Source organism: Styela clava, chromosome 5, assembly GCF_964204865.1.
Source record: "Styela clava chromosome 5, kaStyClav1.hap1.2, whole genome shotgun sequence".
Taxonomy (NCBI): domain Eukaryota; kingdom Metazoa; phylum Chordata; class Ascidiacea; order Stolidobranchia; family Styelidae; genus Styela; species Styela clava.
This window is the reverse complement of record NC_135254.1, coordinates 20,661,783-20,669,738: the sequence shown is the minus strand read 5'-3', so window position 1 is coordinate 20,669,738 and position 7,956 is coordinate 20,661,783. Positions and strand designations below refer to the sequence as shown.

Below are 7,956 nucleotides of genomic sequence, written 5' to 3'. Positions count from 1 at the left end.
CGAATAGACGGATAAAATTTATTCAGCGATTGACATTAAATTTCAAATATAAACTCTATAACATATCAGATGTAGTCTTCAAACTGCACAAATTGCAAATATTACAATAACAATAAAATACTCAATGAATTTATTTAACTCTTTCATGGAGTATATGACTAATTAATTACCTCTGATCAGTAATTTGTAGCATTATCACATTGTTCACGGTAGAGATCGCAAACTGGGGATCGCTATCCAGCAGGGAAGCGCGCAACGAATTTTAGGGGTCGCAAAGAGTACACCAATTTGATACAAGATACTATATTTATAGTACTTTTTTGGACTTCTGCTTCGAAACACAATTATTAAAGCTTGTGCAAAATCTAAATCTTACAATTTCGATAGAATGCACAGGATCAAAAAAGCGGCATAACAATGTTCGGACCTCCTGAAGTATGCGCACCAAGATGGCGCACAACCTGAACTCAGGTTGTGTACCTGGTTAGGATTCAGGTTATGCGACATTTTGGTGCGCATACATCAGGAGCACCCAATGATGGCTTGCATCGAACTATTTAGCATTTTAAACGTGAACGTGGGTCTGACTTTTTTATATAAATCTTACAATTTCGAGAGAAAACACATGATCAGATAAGTGGCATAACAATGCTGACTCTGATCGCAAGACCAGAGACGCGGTGCGCTCGCATCGAATTTGTTAGCATTTTAAACAAAAACAGTGGTATACAGGAATCAATAGGCGTCGGAAGTCAAATAAAATGTTCAAATAATATTTACTTGTAATATTCCTCGTTCGTTAGTTCGTGTCTTTGAATCTTTAACCTTCAATATTTCTTCATCTGAAAAAAGTTAAGATATTGATAAATAAATTGTCGCAGAACTGTAGCTAGCATAATCAATGGACAGTGGGACTGAATTTATCGGATCTTTTGCACAAAGCTCCCGCCACGTTTTAAAATGACATATTAGTAATTATCCATTTGGGGTCAGGAATGATTTTAAAATTTGAATTTCCAGTGCAATCTGCATTCCTAACTTAAACTGGATAATTACTAATTCTCTTATTTTGAACGTTGGTAGGGTCTTTGTACAAAGATCCAATTTATACACAATATTATATTAAAGTAAAAAGGCTATGGCGAATTTCTATTAAACCATGGATTTTGCGCTACATTTGCGAAAGTTTTTAAAGTAATGCATTACATTCATGTTAAGCGTACCATGTTGAATGCAGCTTACGTAGTTACGTAGATCAGTGTATTACGTTTAAGTTTCTTCATGATAAGCTTATGTATTGTCATATAGGTTTTAAGTTTGGCCTATTTGTGAGAAAACAATGGAACCCGCTGTTAGTGAGTTGGGTGCAAAAGAGATTCATCCATTAATCTAGACTTCTGTATTAGTTAATAAGTTCAATTCGTATAGGCCCGAAAACCTCTAATTTACCACTTATACAATAGTAAAATGAAAGCAATATAATAGCAATGAAAACAATGGGTATAAAGAACATTTAACTCACCTGAATATTGTTTCGAACTCGCCAATTTTGAAATTGATTGTTGGGATCCGTGAATAGTGGTGATGAATGTAAATTAGAAAGATTCAAAAGATTTTAATAACATACTTGCTCTTTAGACTCGAGGCAGCCACCTCTCTCAGTGATGCATAATCGGACGAATAACCCCGCATTTCTTTAGATATAATGATGAATTGTCTTTCCCTCTTTCAAGAAGTGTTTCAGAAAGCTGAAATTTGTATGAGATAATGAAATGTAGGTAAATTTTGTATGATATTGATTTGAATTATATATAGATGTTCGAACTACGTCATTATTAAGTTTGAGGTTTATAAGTTACAGAAAATGTAATTTGACAGGAGCACAGAGAAACTATGCTTATACTTTAGAGTTTAGATACATAAAAATAAAAATATTAATTTTCAGTTCATTGACAAATTATTCACAGATTTCCCCCTAAATTACAAATATTACTTTGGAATGATTTGTCAGCGTATAATATTGCAATACATCATATAAAATATATTTATATTTATGAAAAGCACGTTGAAAATACGGCTACATATTCAAGAAAGGAAAATATCGAAAATAAGGCGGGAAAGATAAAATCTAACAAATTTTTCCTTTACGCCCCTCAATAAATTGTCCACGCCCTTGTGATAAGCTATGCTTATTCTAAAGATACAAAGACGACAACTTGTAGCATACTGATATCCATTTACATTCATTCTATATTATTTGCAGATATTCAATATTATAAATATTACTTATTTTGAATGATCTGTCAGTGTGCTATGTTGTATCTCATTATCTAAATCTTAAATCATTAATAGTTTATTAGTGTGTTATATTACCTTCAAGTTCTCTATAGTCTTTCCCTCCCAGCAACTTCCTGAAAATATAGGTCAATAAATAACTTCAGCCACAGACATTGTAGACATATACTTATATATATATATAAATAAGAACAGGACAGATTATTACTACGGAATAAACTATAAGGAAATAAGAATTATATTTCCAGATTCGAAAACTTATGAACATGGGACGGTATGATTACTGAGACTACTAGCAACGGATATATAGGCTGACTATAGTAGATTTACAGTTTGGTGGGATCTCATATATATAGTGATCTTTAAACTGGTTATTGAGCAGCGACACCCAAGTTTCTAATATCTAATTAAAAAAGTAAAAATTCCAGAGTTTTGAAACTACTATATCTCATATTGACGGCGTGTGCCGTATAAACGATCCAACTAACACCATTCAGTAGAGATTATAAACGAGAGTTTATATGAATTAAGCTCTTCACACGTGATTAGGCATAACACGACGTGACCCGCACCAACAATGGGGAAAATATGACATATATTCCCATGTCTCTAAATTTAAACAGTCATGAACATATGAATACTTAGCACTTTTACCAAGGGGATATGGACCAAAAAAAGTTTACACTTGGTTGAATATAATTTACACAGTATTGTTTTTGAAAATTTTAGTTGGGACACGAGTTCTTTAAGGTGTAAGATTAACGGCTATCTTAATACACTTAGTATGACTCACTATTATAATATCATTATTGGAAATTTGGGGCGATTTCAGTTTGAAGTATAGTTGGGAACATCAATGACATGGTTATCAACTGTTTACTACCAGAGCGTACAGGTCACGATGAGCTACAGTTAAATTTAAGACATTAGTCTGATTACCATTGTCATTTGTGGCAAAAACGCTCATCAGATTAATAAAAAAGGCCAGGACTACGATTTCAGGGAAATTAGGCATATTAGTGTGTATATAGGCACCCCATGATAAACAACAAGGTAAACAATAAGTTTTAATATTTGCATGGTTATTAAGTTGGGGTGTGTTTTAACCGAATTGCACTTAACGAGGCATAGTTCAAATCCTTTCAGTATCTCTGCAGATATACACTGCTGGATTAACTTATAGTATCACTTTAAAAAAATTCACTGTTTGTAGTAATCACAACGTGACGCCCTATTGCGATGAAATGCCTTTTATTTATGCTGACCCAATGAACTTTACCTAAACTGACATTACAAGATAGTAATTGGTCTTTCGGTTTGGACGATTAAACGAAACAACAGCAGATGGGACAACACAGCAGTTAGCCCCTGAACGTGCAGCGCTATACTGACTACGCCTTTATTCACCGGATATTGCTACAGTTAATTTGTAGTACAGAATAGTTAATTTCGCGATTGTACTCAAAATATTAAAAGTAATAATTTGTCTGTCGATTTCCCGAAAAAAATACAACATATTATTCATTTATAGACATGTAAATTGAAAGATTTCAAATGATATGATTACATACTTGCTCTTCAGACTTGATAGGCCTCCTTCTCACTCAGTGATGAAAATCTGACACTTGACGAATTTTTTTTGGTGCAATGATAAATTGTTCTGTCGACTTTCAAGCAGTGTTTTAAAACGCTGAAAATCAATATATAGATCGTGATTTTGTGTAAGCCAATTCTAAATTTGAATTAAACTAAATTTCGTGGAGCCAACTATGCCATTTTCAGGTAGTTAATTCACACAAATGTTATTTGACAGAGACACTACAAAGCTATGCTTATGCTAAAGATACAAAAAACCAACTATGTAATTCAATTGAGGTCATTTTCAACTATGTCGCTGATTTCACCAAAATTACATCCTTTAGTTAAAATGATATGTTAGTGTATCATATTGTACCTCATTTTGTATTGTTAAAGTGAGACTCTTTTCTGAATATTTTCTTCTAAAAATATACGTAAGTTTTAATAAAATACGTAACGGGTAAATTTCGACATTTAATTTCATAAAATTTAAAATTTAGAAAATTTAGACGAATAGACGGATAAAATTTATTCAGCGATTGACATTAAATTTCAAATATAAACTCTATAACATATCAGATGTAGTCTTCAAACTGCACAAATTGCAAATATTACAATAACAATAAAATACTCAATGAATTTATTTAACTCTTTCATGGAGTATATGACTAATTAATTACCTCTGATCAGTAATTTGTAGCATTATCACATTGTTCACGGTAGAGATCGCAAACTGGGGATCGCTATCCAGCAGGGAAGCGCGCAACGAATTTTAGGGGTCGCAAAGAGTACACCAATTTGATACAAGATACTATATTTATAGTACTTTTTTGGACTTCTGCTTCGAAACACAATTATTAAAGCTTGTGCAAAATCTAAATCTTACAATTTCGATAGAATGCACAGGATCAAAAAAGCGGCATAACAATGTTCGGACCTCCTGAAGTATGCGCACCAAGATGGCGCACAACCTGAACTCAGGTTGTGTACCTGGTTAGGATTCAGGTTATGCGACATTTTGGTGCGCATACATCAGGAGCACCCAATGATGGCTTGCATCGAACTATTTAGCATTTTAAACGTGAACGTGGGTCTGACTTTTTTATATAAATCTTACAATTTCGAGAGAAAACACATGATCAGATAAGTGGCATAACAATGCTGACTCTGATCGCAAGACCAGAGACGCGGTGCGCTCGCATCGAATTTGTTAGCATTTTAAACAAAAACAGTGGTATACAGGAATCAATAGGCGTCGGAAGTCAAATAAAATGTTCAAATAATATTTACTTGTAATATTCCTCGTTCGTTAGTTCGTGTCTTTGAATCTTTAACCTTCAATATTTCTTCATCTGAAAAAAGTTAAGATATTGATAAATAAATTGTCGCAGAACTGTAGCTAGCATAATCAATGGACAGTGGGACTGAATTTATCGGATCTTTTGCACAAAGCTCCCGCCACGTTTTAAAATGACATATTAGTAATTATCCATTTGGGGTCAGGAATGATTTTAAAATTTGAATTTCCAGTGCAATCTGCATTCCTAACTTAAACTGGATAATTACTAATTCTCTTATTTTGAACGTTGGTAGGGTCTTTGTACAAAGATCCAATCTATACACAATATTATATTAAAGTAAAAAGGCTATGGCGAATTTCTATTAAACCATGGATTTTGCGCTACATTTGCGAAAGTTTTTAAAGTAATGCATTACATTCATGTTAAGCGTACCATGTTGAATGCAGCTTACGTAGTTACGTAGATCAGTGTATTACGTTTAAGTTTCTTCATGATAAGCTTATGTATTGTCATATAGGTTTTAAGTTTGGCCTATTTGTGAGAAAACAATGGAACCCGCTGTTAGTGAGTTGGGTGCAAAAGAGAATCATTCATCAATCTAGACTTCTGTATTAGTTAATAAGTTCAATTCGTATAGGCCCGAAAACCTCTAATTTACCACTTATACAATAGTAAAATGAAAGCAATATAATAGCAATGAAAACAATGGGTATAAAGAACATTTAACTCACCTGAATATTGTTTCGAACTCGCCAATTTTAAAATTGATTGTTGGGATCCGTGAATAGTGGTGATGAATGTAAATTAGAAAGATTCAAAAGATTTTAATAACATACTTGCTCTTTAGACTCGAGGCAGCCACCTCTCTCAGTGATGCATAATCGGACGAATAACCCCGCATTTCTTTAGATATAATGATGAATTGTCTTTCCCTCTTTCAAGAAGTGTTTCAGAAAGCTGAAATTTGTATGAGATAATGAAATGTAGGTAAATTTTGTATGATATTGATTTGAATTATATATAGATGTTCGAACTACGTCATTATTAAGTTTGAGGTTTATAAGTTACAGAAAATGTAATTTGACAGGAGCACAGAGAAACTATGCTTATACTTTAGAGTTTAGATACATAAAAATAAAAATATTAATTTTCAGTTCATTGACAAATTATTCACAGATTTCCCCCTAAATTACAAATATTACTTTGGAATGATTTGTCAGCGTATAATATTGCAATACATCATATAAAATATATTTATATTTATGAAAAGCACGTTGAAAATACGGCTACATATTCAAGAAAGGAAAATATCGAAAATAAGGCGGGAAAGATAAAATCTAACAAATTTTTCCTTTACGCCCCTCAATAAATTGTCCACGCCCTTGTGATAAGCTATGCTTATTCTAAAGATACAAAGACGACAACTTGTAGCATACTGATATCCATTTACATTCATTCTATATTATTTGCAGATATTCAATATTATAAATATTACTTATTTTGAATATCTGTCAGTGTGCTATGTTGTATCTCATTATCTAAATCTTAAATCATTAATAGTTTATTAGTGTGTTATATTACCTTCAAGTTCTCTATAGTCTTTCCCTCCCAGCAACTTCCTGAAAATATAGGTCAATAAATAACTTCAGCCACAGACATTGTAGACATATACTTATATATATATATAAATAAGAACAGGACAGATTATTACTACGGAATAAACTATAAGGAAATAAGAATTATATTTCCAGATTCGAAAACTTATGAACATGGGACGGTATGATTACTGAGACTACTAGCAACGGATATATAGGCTGACTATAGTAGATTTACAGTTTGGTTGGATCTCATGTATATAGTGGTCTTTAAACTGGTTATTGAGCAGCGACACCCAAGTTTCTAATATCTAATTAAAAAAGTAAAAATTCCAGAGTTTTGAAACTACTATATCTCATATTGACGGCGTGTGCCGTATAAACGATCCAACTAACACCATTCAGTAGAGATTATAAACGAGAGTTTATATGAATTAAGCTCTTCACACGTGATTAGGCATAACACGACGTGACCCGCACCAACAATAGGGAAAATATGACATATATTCCCATGTCTCTAAATTTAAACAGTCATGAACATATGAATACTTAGCACTTTTACCAAGGGGATATGGACCAAAAAAAGTTTACACTTGGTTGAATATAATTTACACAGTATTGTTTTTGAAAATTTTAGTTGGGACACGAGTTCTTTAAGGTGTAAGATTAACGGCTATCTTAATACACTTAGTATGACTCACTATTATAATATCATTATTGGAAATTTGGGGCGATTTCAGTTTGAAGTATAGTTGGGAACATCAATGACATGGTTATCAACTGTTTACTACCAGAGCGTACAGGTCACGATGAGCTACAGTTAAATTTAAGACATTAGTCTGATTACCATTGTCATTTGTGGCAAAAACGCTCATCAGATTAATAAAAAAGGCCAGGACTACGATTTCAGGGAAATTAGGCATATTAGTGTGTATATAGGCACCCCATGATAAACAACAAGGTAAACAATAAGTTTTAATATTTGCATGGTTATTAAGTTGGGGTGTGTTTTAACCGAATTGCACTTAACGAGGCATAGTTCAAATCCTTTCAGTATCTCTGCAGATATACACTGCTGGATTAACTTATAGTATCACTTTAAAAAAATTCACTGTTTGTAGTAATCACAACGTGACGCCCTATTGCGATGAAATGCCTTTTATTTATGCTGACCCAATGAACTTTAC

At 32.8% G+C, this 7,956-nt stretch overlaps 2 long non-coding RNA genes across 2 annotated transcripts; both read right to left on the bottom strand.

The window, feature by feature from the left end:
- Positions 1-780: 780 nt before the first annotated feature.
- On the bottom strand, positions 781-2,414 carry LOC144422721 (uncharacterized). Its single transcript, XR_013475343.1, has 3 exons — positions 2,374-2,414; positions 1,628-1,748; positions 781-842 (listed from the first exon to the last, which is right to left on the bottom strand). It is a non-coding gene; the product is annotated as an uncharacterized LOC144422721 (long non-coding RNA).
- A 2,763-nt stretch (positions 2,415-5,177) lies between these two features.
- Positions 5,178-6,796, bottom strand: LOC144422722 (uncharacterized). The gene is made up of 3 exons (XR_013475344.1): positions 6,756-6,796; positions 6,011-6,131; positions 5,178-5,225 (listed from the first exon to the last, which is right to left on the bottom strand). It is a non-coding gene; the product is annotated as an uncharacterized LOC144422722 (long non-coding RNA).
- Between the last annotated feature and the right edge of the window lie 1,160 nt (positions 6,797-7,956).